Raw genomic sequence first — 12,270 nt, 5'->3', positions numbered from 1 at the left:
AGCTGATTCCACTAACGTTACATCCAGCCTTGATTTCTAACTTGAATCTCCAAAGCCCTTTAAGTATCAAGAGGTTTCCTGACACACTGTTATCTCCCACAGTGTAAGATTAGAAAAAGCCAGTATGCTCATTTCATATAAGGCCACATATACTCATAGTTAGCTTAATATTTCCTTGTGTCTAGACGTTCCTCGACAAAGCTGTGTAAGGACAACTGAACTGAAGCCAGGAATGGAAGAGGCAGCAGGATGTATCTCTCTGTATCACCAATAGTAAGTTTTAACTGGTTAGAATCACAGTGGAGTAATCTCTCTCTTTTTTTTTAATTATTATTATTCTTATCAAAGGACTAAGGCTAACATTTTCAAACTGAGATCATTAGATTTCAGACCTGCTATATATATAGGCATAAAGCAAAGACCTGAATTTCAGAAGTGTTAAATTTGGTATGTCTCATTGAGTTCACTGGAAGATTTGGGAGTCACCCTTCAGTTCACTCAGGTATTATAATATCTTTCGAAATACCAGGAAATTACTGAGGAAGTGAAAAATGAGAAGGCTTTGCATACACTGATTTGGCACATGAATACACTGGATCAGACAAGAAATCTCAAATAAACCCAACTTCTATTCAGCATCTGTTTTCTAAATAGTCTGCCTTTTGAGATTCGATCAAAAAGCAGTAAATGTTTTCATAAATGTATCTCCTGAGACTACAATATTTATAACACTTTCAGTAACTATCTGTGAGGGACATGCAATGTTACTGCAGTGTTACACAAAATTGCATAATGGCTTTAGAAATCTAAACGTTCTTATCAGAATAATTTTGCAGTTTCCAACTACAATATCAATACCTTTTAATGCCTGCTGCTGTTGCTAATAACTAAATACTAAATGAGAGTTTCAAAATAATGAATTTCTCTATTGATTCTACTGATAAGATGTCACTTTTAACTGTAAAATTTAAATATAACATTGACTAAGTAGCTTTTTGAACAATTTCCTATGTTAGAGTGTTCCTGAATATCCAGTGGACTTTATCTACTAGATGACTGGATTATTAAGATTTTTTTCTCTTGATTATTCTTCTTGTTGACGTCGTGTTTATCTCTACTAAACATATCGAACAGTGGGAAGTTTATAAATAGATCCAGCTGAAAGAATATAGCTTCTAAAGTCATGAATAATATGACATAGTTACTAATAATAACTCATTCCTGTAGGTGCTCTATCCCTTTTCCAATTACTTAGGCCAGGAGTTTTACAAAGAAATGAAACTCTCAAAAAATACATATATTTCCGTATATATCAAACAAAACCTTAATTATAATTGTATGCTATTCTCATTTGCTTATAAGAAGAAAAATAAAGATTCTGACTCCCTAGGGCAAGAATAATAGTATCTTTTCTAATTAAGCAGATCAAGATTTTGTGCTTTTACTTTTAGAGGCTTCCATCCCCATAAATAATGAACCATTTCTAGAGGGAAATAATTATATTTAGAATATTCTATTATGATGATTTTTCAAGGAATTTACTATATATCTCTCTTTTATCGTTCTTAACAGCCAGTTTCCCAACAGTCTGTAGTCTAAACTTCAAATATAATGTTGCCATACTTCAGCTGAAGCTATAATCTTTGTATACATCAGTGTGTGTTTTATTCTGTGTATATTAAAATTTTTCCTTGCCATTAAATGGAAAGAAAGAAGATGAAATATGTTAAACACTGCAAGGTGAAGATCATGCATCTATATTAAAAATGCAATACCTGAAAAAAATGAAGTTTTTGTGTTTACATCCACACTGAGTATTTCATGATATGCCCACTGAAGTAGCCACAAGAAACTCATTTCAATATTTCATTATTTTATCTTGCTTCCAGGAGCTTGGACTGCGGTCCACTGTTCCTCATTAACTTCTGATACTTGCACAGTTCCTTCAGCTCGGTAGAGCTTAGTGGTCCAGAAACCTTTTAAGAAGCACCATTTTTGTTATGTAGAAGCCAGATTTCTGATTGTGTATTCAAAAAGCTTGAAGCAGCAAGGGTAGTAAAAGAAATACGATATAAAAATCGTGTTGTATCTTGAGATAGGAGGTTATTATTGTACAAAAATGTTTTTTAGCATTTATTTTTAACTCTGAAAAAAACCTCAAAACTTGGAAGTATAAAGAAACAGCTTACAACTGCAGTCATAGCATCAATTTAACCTAGTTTTATATTTTGAAATGTAGACATGCTATTTTTCTCCTACTTAGATTTGTCCATGTAGAGAAAATTGCTGCACATGCATCCAGCTGTTGTCCATCAATGGACAAATAATGTCCTCCCAATTTGTTGAGCAGATGTCAAATTTACAGAGATCTGGGCTTGTTTAACAATATATGCAAATCTGGGAAGAACTATTTTGATTTCTGCTCTCTGAGAAATCTTTTCTGTTCATACAGATAGATCGTAATATTACCCTGGCAATCCTGTCTTTAATACACTCATATATACTCATATATATCAGGTATAGTTCACAAGCATTGTACTATTGGGAACAGAAAAAAGGGTTTTGCTCAAAGTCCCGTAGAAGGTTTGTGGTGCAGCAGGAAAAGGCAAGCGGATCTCTGGAATTAAAGGCAAGTTTTTGTACCATGTGGTGATCCCCTTGCTGCATAACCCTGCAAATCAGCAAGTGGAATCTGGTAGCTACAGAAAACAAAACATTAGTCCCAGAAAACAAAAAAATATTATTTCTCTCTGCAAAGACTATGTTAAATACTTTGCCCTCATTGTTAGACTCATTTGCTTTCTGGCATCCGGTAATGTCTACTGAAGATTTTATACTAGGACCTTGGTAGTACTTGTACTATGCTTTCACCCAGGAACTTGAATCCCTGAATATACAGTGTTTGTCAAATTTTTAGAGCCATATGAAGTTGCTAAATTTTGCTGCAGCTATATCTTTCAAAATTTTGTTGTCAAATGTAAGAAGATACAAGTGTTATTTTTCCTCCACAGGAAGACCATTTTCTTATATTGTAATTCTAGATCGATGTTGTATGAGTAGGATTCTTCAAAAGCAAAATTAGACTGTTACGGTCTTTTAGATGTTGATCCCATAAAAGCTGCTGCTTTTGAAGTTTTTGCTGAGTGAGATCTCACCTCTTCCTAACACACTGTATATTTTAAAAGAAAAGTAATTCCATATCACAGAAGCTAAACATGAAGTTCTGTGCTCATTTTTACTATTAAGCTTGTCCAGGTCCTCATCACTACTAGCAAAGCTTCTATCGTGAAGAGAATTTTTAGTGCTGTTAGGAATCTACAAATATTAAAAACAGATGTGTAAAAGCAACACTTTCCTACTAAATTAGTTTTTTTACCCTTCTTTCCAAGCTCCTGCTCTCATTTAAATGCCCTGAGTTATGTGAAGTGACCAGTGGAAAAGATGGGACAGCTAATTTTGAAGGAATAAGTACAGCCAGGGGTTCAGATGTGCTTTTGTGATCCTGTCAGTATCTAACCCTAAGCAATTAAACAAGTCTGGGAGTTTCAAGGAAACAATTAGTTTATGGTTTAAATGTTAAGCTAATGCTTTAGCTCCAAAATATCTTCCTAGGCCCTGTGCCCAAAAGAGGGAGAGCTGTGGTGGGTGGGGGCTTTGCGGAGGGAGCCTGTGGTGGCACTGAGGGCAGACACTGCTGCATCCCCGGGGCCGCTTGTGGTGCAGGCTGGGTCTGGATTTGCTGCATGAGAGCCTCTCGTTCATCAGGAAATACTGACAGGCAGTTCGGCAAGATGTTGCCTCTGCGAGCGATAGGGACCCTTGCTTCTGCCAAAACTCAAACGCTGCAGGAGCTGCTCAGTTCAGGGGTCGAGCAGACACTTGCAGGGAGTGAGGCACTTTGTTTATTCAATGAAAGGTGTATTTTTCATCTGAAAAGCCGGCAGTTAGGAGATTTTAATGAGCTGGGAGCCCAGCAAGAGATTCGGGAATCAAGAGCCTCTTGTTTGTGGCTGTGGCAGATGTTGCTTCTGCAAGCAGCAGGAATGATTGCTGTCTGGATGGGCTTAAGATGTGACAAGTATTGTCTGACTGGAAATTTGTCATGCTTGACCCCTAGCAAAGACAGAATAAAGCTTGTCAACATAGCTATAGCCTACAGATATGTCGGCCTGCTTACCATCAAAAATCTGTGCAAGCTTTTTATTGAAAATGCAGAAGAGTTCAAACTGTTCAGGCAGTTTGAATCTGGCATGTTAAGTAAGGCTTAATTGCCTTTAGTTGTAATAACTCTATGGAAGAAACAGCAGTTTAGGAATATGCTTGCATGTTTATTTATGGGAGAGGGGTTTTTATTAGTTGGCTTAGCAAAATGAAAAAAAGTTACAAAGTCATCAAAGCTCACATTACTGCTCAGTCAAGGTTTACATTCTTCAGCACTTTTCTCTCCTCCCTACCTTCTTTTAGAGTCTCTGAGAACTACATTTTTTGGTGGATTACACTTTGCTGGAGGAAAAAAGAAAAAAAAAAAGCCTAGATCCAGCTGTTGTTAATTTTGTAAGAGAAACTCTGTATCTTCCAAGTGATGTGGAAGATGTTAACTGTTATTTGCAGGTGGTGCACATTTAAAAACAGTGGTTGAGGAATGGTGCGCCCGTTTTTCCCGCTTACTTACCAACACCTGGAAGACAGCATAAAGAAAGTGAAAGGGAGAGAAAAATACAGCAAAGAGAATATACATTGTTTCTGTTATGACTTCTAACTCTTATTGATTACTTTGGGGAAATTCAGGAGTGGCACACCATTTTGTCGACTGATCTGAGAGCTGGCAAGCTTTTAAGGACAACTGGATGATCAGTGCTGTTCAGTTGCTTCTGAGGTCCTGAGCTCTGAGAATCATGTGGAAGAGAGAAGACTAAGTAAACCCCATTTCTTTTAAACAACAACAACAACAACAAAAATGGGTGAGGGGGGTGGGAAAAGGGAGATTGATTGATCAAAAAAAGGAGGGACCTGCACAATAATAGGAGTGAGGTATTTCAAATCTTGCATTTTAAAGCTGGTAAAATGGTGATGCTGTATTTCATTGTGAAGCCTGAGAAAATATGTGACTGCAAGCTAGTTAATAAAAATACTTTGGGTGTCCTATGTACCAAATACATTAGCTATACTTAACTGATCTTTTTAGATTTTAAAATAACATATATGTTGAATATGTTTGGTTTGCACTGAATAATACAACATCATGCAGGTGTATGTTAGAGAGAGATTTGAATGCCATACAGCTGATGTAAGAATGGTAAGAAACCTTGCTTTCTGGTTGTTGGACAATTTCATACCATTCTACATATTCATCTTGATTTGTGTGAGTGTGTGTGTATGATTATGTATGTGTGTAGATCATCTTGATAAACATCCAAATGATGTACAGAATATCAGTGACTTACCTTACTACCTGTTTCCTAAATTAGCAATGAGGCCTGCACACTACTTAAAAAATCTCCTGGAATTAATCTTGAGATACCTATTTAAAGATAGATTTTTAAAAATTAACAAGCCACTGGAAAATACATGAAAGACATGAATCATTAGAGATAGTACTGCAGCACATATTGAAGCTGGTATCTTGCATGACTACTGCCTTTTATATGTCAAGGAAAGAAAATGTGTTTTCTTCATATGTCGTGGTGGGATTAACTAAACCAACTGTCCAGTGATGCCACTGTTAGAGGAAAGAAGTTAATTATTTCTTGATGCTTTTCATAGCTAACACTGAGTGGATTACAGTGTGCAAAGCTGGAAATAGCTTCTTATAACTTGTTCTGCTATAAGAAAGATGAAAGAAATGTCTGACTGTCTCTTTTTGGTGATGATTGAATCTCAAAAGATTCAATGTTTTGTGGCTTTTTTTTCCCAGTGCTATTTATTTCTGGTTGATCTTTCCTGAACTTATCTGAACGTGTTAAATTAATTTATATTACAAACAGAAATATATGTCGTGGATTGATTAAAAACTGCAATTGATGGGACAAAGAATTAAAAAAAAGCGGGGAGGGGGGCTGGCACAGGCTGTGTAGGAGGTGTGGGAAGGAGAGAAGAAAAGGAAGGTGACGAGTCTCTGTGGAATAGCACTGCCTAGGACAAGAAGCTGGACTAATTTTCTTTATCTTTGTTTTCAGATTTCTAGACAGAGCTGTGGGATGTGGAGCATCCTGTAGATTTCAATACAGCATCTTGTTTTATGTAACGAATAAGGTTCCGACTGATGTATTTAGTTTGTCACAAAAGTCTCGCAGAGATACAGACATCTGTGGTTAACATACACCGTTCAGCCATATATAGAACCACGAAGTTAAATCATAATGCTGCATTAAATGCTGTAGAATTACAATCTTGAGAAATTTCTGGATGCAACTGTAGGTTATGAAAGTGGATTGTATAATGAAGCTACTTCCTAGGAGACTGAAAAATTACCAGAGAGTTTTTTTTGTTTTAAGGCTTATCATAATATAATACAGTATTTTTCACACTCAACGTAAGACACAATAGAAGAAATAAGAGGGCTGAGCTTGAAAAGAGAAGACCATACAGTAAGTCAAGACCAGACTCTGTCTATAGCCTGAGGCTTTCAAATGTCTCTAAAACACTTTCTTTGGATTTCAGTGTGACACGTACACTTAACCGGTGCGTTTTCCTTTTCTGAGCCCTCCCAGAGATGTTATAATTGTTCAAAGAACTTTGCTGACCAAAAGGAAGAGAGGTCTCCGAGACTGATGTCTTAGAAGAACAGCATTTTAGAGCAAGTTGAAGCTTCATGATAAGAGCCTTAGGCTTTTTATTTCAGAGATGTCAAAAGTCTGTAAACAACTTACATATGCCACTTGCCTGGTGCCAGATGCTTGCAGCCAGGTTATTTGAGTCTTCAGAAGCTGTAGGGAAGAAAATGTATTCTGATTTTTTTTTGTGTGTGTGTGAATTGTTTTTTTCCACATATTGTTGGAAGGCTGAAAAAAAAGATTGATCCATGTGAAGGTTATATATAGGTTAAAAGAACACCAAACTGATCTGTTACACTTCATATCCTTTTGCTGTTTTCCATAATGAAGAAACAAATTTTGAAAAATGTCATACTCTACCTTACAGATTGGGAAAAATGCCCATTATGATGAGTGTAGTAGGCTTTGGAGAATACACACATATCTAAATTTGTAGTTTACTGAGCTAGCATGAAACTGTCTTGACAGCCTAGTGATAGGGGCACATACTGATGATGGTACTGGTATTTGTCAGCAGAACTTGATCTACAGCATTTATTCACAGTTATCTTTTAAAAAACCTTGCTTCTTTTTCTGAAATCATCTAACCAATATATCCATGATTACTTATGGTACTCACTTACATTCACTTGAACTAACAAAACATACTCAGCTGTATACTGTATAAAAGACTGCATAAAAGCTTGTGCTTCAAAGTACATTTTTGGCATCTTTGTAGGCAATATTTAACATCTTATCAATGATAATATGCTTATTTTCCTATAGCCTTTTATTTTAAATTTAATTTTTAATAGTTCACTTTGGCTTAAGGGATATTAGTCAGCAGGAGTAATGATTAGAAGACTTATTGATAAATAAACAGGTTCTAGGGTTAAATCCAGATTGCTCTTAGTACCTGCATAGCAATAAAGAAAAAAGCAACTACCTTCCCCCCGTGCCATATACATGAAGTCTGACAGCCTTGTGAGCCATCTGTGAAATCTGCCGGAAAATAACTTAGACATGTCTTCCCTAGCATCGATCCTGAAGATAGTAACTTCTAAGGTAGTCTTTAAAGATCATTTATGTAATGTAATTCAGCTTACTAAAATAGATTTGAAATATAAACCAGTCTGATGAATCATAGATCTGTAAGTAAAATGTTTCTCAAATTAAGCCCTACCTAAGCTAATTAGAAATCTTTTATGTAGTGAGACTGTATGTCTGACAACTTAAAAAATCATGAACAAATGCCAGTCTCACAAAGGGAAGAATGTAAAAGAAGTTGATAGCTTTTGTGTGTGTTTGTGAGGGGGTGGGTGTCCCTAAGAGATTATAAATCTTTTTTAAATAAAATGTTATAACATCCCAACTTGATCCTTTAAAGTTCAATTTCTTATTTCCTTTTCCTAATACACAGTTGATCTGCCAGCTCTTTAAATGACTATGACTGATGACAGGAGATCTGCTGTGAATCTGGTTTCCGGTATTGTATATCTGTGGGAGAAGGGGCAAGACTGATTTTCCTGCTCCTGAAACCTCACGTAGCTGGAGCTTCTCTGGACTGTTTTATCTGAAAGGATACTTCTACTGCCAGACAAGGCAAAATAATATCCTTACCTTTCTTATAGAGAGTGCTGACGTCAGTCTGACCTGATGAGTCAGGCTGGTGAATCAAGTCTTAGTCTCACACCCGTCACCCGTTTGTTAACTGAATGCTCACTTCATTTGTTTGCGCTGTGATGGGAATTCTTTCCACAACAATTAAGAATTTCAGCTTAAAAGGCAAAAATTTGAAGCAACAAAATGTGCAGTTAACATTTTTTCCCTGGTTAGCCTTTTATGTTTTTGGCTTCCATGAATTCAGCACAGTATGCCAGTAAACATGAATTTCAAGAATTAAATATGAGTTATTAGGTGCTTATGAGTCATTACAGAATGAAACACTTTGTAAAGAAAAACAAATAGAATCCTCAATGCCATTAGCGGGGGACTAGTGGTCCTGCTCCTGTGAGCCTCTGCACTGCCTGCGTAGACCTGCCATGGTCTGCTTTCAGGGCTCTTGTTTTGCCAGATTACCTCAGTATCGAAAGGAGTCAGTTATGGCACTGAAGCTTTATCTTAGATTTTAGCTGACTGCAGGGTTTTGAGAAGCATTTTGTGGCGCGTGTGTGTGTGCATGCACATGTGCATGTATGTAGATAGTCTATATTCTGGAATCTTTCAAATATATATGGCATGCACGTAGTTTTATCTGTGGAGAAATTGAACAGTTTTGTTTAGTAGAAAAAAAAAAGTTGTAAGTCACTTAATTTTGGGAAGCCATTCCTATTTTCCATGTAAACTGGGTGCAATGTCTTTTCTCAGGCTGTCTTCGCCAGGTCCTCATGCAGGAGGCATGGCTAGTGCCTTCTGTTGCTCTGCGCCGTTCATGACATTTAAGGATCAGGAAATGGTAGAAGTATATCAGGTAAATGATACACTGATGGTGTATCATTTCTGGTTGAGAAGAACTAGAGGGAAAGAGAACCAAGATCGACACTGGAAAAAAATTAATGGAAAAAATTAATGTCGAGGTTAAAGCTTCAATTTTAACTTAGAAGCAATTGATTTAGAAATTTGCCATATTGTGTTGTTATATAGTTTGTTTGACCCTGGTGGTTGTGCTAACATATGCATTTATTTTTTCACATGTTCTCATATAGTTAAATCAGTGCCTTTCTCAAATGCTGGTGGTGTTATGAATATTCACAATTTGGTTATGTTTGATAGCTTGCTTTCCATCCATCTTAATATTAGAGAAATTCATGATATCCTCTGAATCAATTTTTGCCATTTGTACTGGAGATCATCATGTTTCAAAAAAGTCATGGAAATAAAAGTAAGGAAGACAAGGAATATAATTACTCGTACCTTTACAAACAAGATTACATGATAAGGTTGCTTGCAGTTGCTAGAGTTTATACACAGTAGCTGAGGAGATCTCTTCCAGTCTTATATTCAATAAACTGTACAATATGTACTTCTGGATACCATACGCTTTGAAAAAAAAATACTGCTTATTTATGTGATTAATGAGAACATTGGGTTTTAGGGAGCTTTTTTTCCCTCAGCAGGTTAGCCTCAGAGGCCTCAGAGATGTTTGGTGGGATACACTATTAGTTTTGGTGATGATAAAATCTGTCAGATACCTGGCTTCTGCGACTTGCTCAGCACTAAGTCTCAGTTCATCAGAAGGGTTCATCCCCAAAATTCATGTCAGGCGTCATTGTCTTTAAACAAGCAAACCAAAACACTTTATTGTTTGCACCATAGTCTGCTGTATAATGCTAATAATGCTTTATTAAATGCAAACAAACAAAATCCCTGAGGTATATATTGATAGTAAAAAGAAGTAGTTGTGATTCAGAGTCTGGGTCACGGTGGACTACAGAGTTTGGAAAAATAATTTGTGGCATGTGATGTATCAGGCTACATAGCAAAGGCGTTCTCTTAACCCATCTAAGCTAAATAGCTTTTGCAAAATGGACTGAGATTGCAAGAGGCCTGAATTAAATTAAATAGGCTGTTATTTTCAATAGATTGCCCTCAGAAAGTGTTTTTATCCAGCCTACACTTTGCAGTATTGTCACTCAAAGAAGAAATTACAAAGATGAATCAAAAGATTTCTTAGATTTATGGGTATTGGACTCAAGTGATCTTGGATACGTCATGTTCCTGCAGCTGGAAGGCTAAAGAAGAGCTTAATTTAAGGTTGTCACTGCACTGTAAGATAGTATGTTTTATAGAAGAACCTTGAAACTATTATTTTTGGAAGAATGGAGAAAATACCCTCCATTACATTTCATTAGGTGCTTAAAATATTAAGCTATGAATTAAACTGAAAAAAGCTTTTGTGATGTTTTCATACAAGTGCTTTTAATTCAAAATTTTTGAACAGACCCGAAAGAGTAGAATATTTCATTATTTTTAATCCTTCTAATCACTCCATCACTACATCAAGTATCTGAAAAAAATTAAAATGGGATGCTTTTACGTGCCTTTCCTGCCAATAGTACTAAACCAACATGAAAGCAAAATAATTACAGTTCACAATATGTACAAATTATTAGGTATGTTAAAAATGCACCAATTGTGTAAGAGAACTATGGAACAGAATTCCAGGTACCATTCAGGACTTTGTCTAATTTACAATTTTTCATATTTTTAACAGTAATGTGCAATTTCAGCTTGCATTGCTTTCACTTAACTAGAGATGAGGCCTCCATAACCTTGGATTCAAATAGCCCCCAGATAAATTTAAAGTGCTGTATTTCGTATGTCTTTGCAATCAAAGGAAAAAGACTTTCCTAACATTAGAGTCAGATCTGACATACCCTGCCTAGATACATTCTTTGAAGCTTCTCTATATGCCAGAAATGCTTTATCAAGGTTTACCATGTTTCTAGTATTCCTCTGTAAAGGTATAGGCTGCTAATTGATAGGAAGAGGGAGCCTGTTTTTCCCTTGTACCTGGTTGCCCACCAGCCATAGAAGGCTAAATACAAGCTAAAACTTGTTTTCTAGCTTAAAAAAAAAAGTTCATTTAGAGTTTACATACTTATATCCAAATTTTTGAGCCCCACGTGTACAAATTTAAGAGGTATGACACAAATCAGGCATGTATAAGCATCTTAAGCACTTAAAGCATCTTTTTGAGTCATACAGTATCTGATATAGAAAATGCAAGGATCTTTTCCTCTTTTTAAGAGGTAATGACCTTCTTCTAGAGGTAAGATAGCAGTGAATAAGACAGAAAATAAAATCAAAAGCTTAGTTACTTCACTGGCATTCTCTAGGTTGTGAATTTCACCTAATGTTTCCCTACTGTTTGATAAAATTTTGGTCTCAGATGTTCTCTTCCTATAGCAGACTAGACTGCATGTTTTGGTCTCCTGCTGTAGGTCCCTGCTATGGGATTGTTGGCAGGTTCTGTAGTCCACGGAGTCATGCAGAACAGTGGGTCAGTGGGCTCTTCTGGATCTACCAGCTGTTGTCCTACTGCCAGGGCCTGGTCCTGCTAACACACGTGGCCATTTCCTATCCTGTATTCCTTTATTGCAGTTTTCTAATCTAATCAATCTTTCTCCATTGCACTTAGACTTCAGGGCAGACTTTTTTTTTTCTTATGATATGTTTTAACATGTCATGTCTGCAGAATCCAGTTATATCACATTTTAAAAGCATTTCATTGTGGTAGGAGAATGGATAATCCAGAGGTGAATTAGTGAGATAGGATTTAATCCAGAATTTTCTTGCATTAAAATTAGGTCTAATTTAACAAAATAGAGTATTATAGAGTAACAGTCTTTTCAATTCTTTATGTAGTACTACTTTTATAATCATGTAATTGCTGTAGAATAAGATTATTCTAGCTGAAATTCTATTTCAGATAGGTAAATGGAAAGGTAAAATTAAATCTGTGTTTCAAAAAAAGAGCTTAGAAAGCAATGTAGCATCTTCTAGAACATTTACACTG

General features: G+C 36.1%; 1 protein-coding gene across 2 annotated transcripts in view; it reads left to right on the top strand.

Annotated features, from left to right (window-relative positions):
- The window catches only part of SNTG1 (syntrophin gamma 1), a 341,044-nt gene that overhangs the window by 70,678 nt on the left and 258,096 nt on the right, over window positions 1-12,270 (top strand). The window contains exon 2 of one of the 2 annotated variants that reach the window (XM_026097823.2): window positions 186-273. The exons of the other annotated variant lie outside the window; for it this stretch is intronic. The gene's annotated coding sequence lies outside the window, so the exon portion shown is untranslated. The remainder of the gene's footprint in view (window positions 1-185; window positions 274-12,270) is intronic. 2 annotated transcript variants of the gene reach the window in all.

The sequence above is a fragment of the Dromaius novaehollandiae genome, chromosome 2 (assembly GCF_036370855.1).
Source record: "Dromaius novaehollandiae isolate bDroNov1 chromosome 2, bDroNov1.hap1, whole genome shotgun sequence".
NCBI classification, from domain to species: Eukaryota; Metazoa; Chordata; class Aves; order Casuariiformes; family Dromaiidae; genus Dromaius; species Dromaius novaehollandiae.
This window is presented reverse-complemented; position numbering and strand designations above follow the sequence as displayed.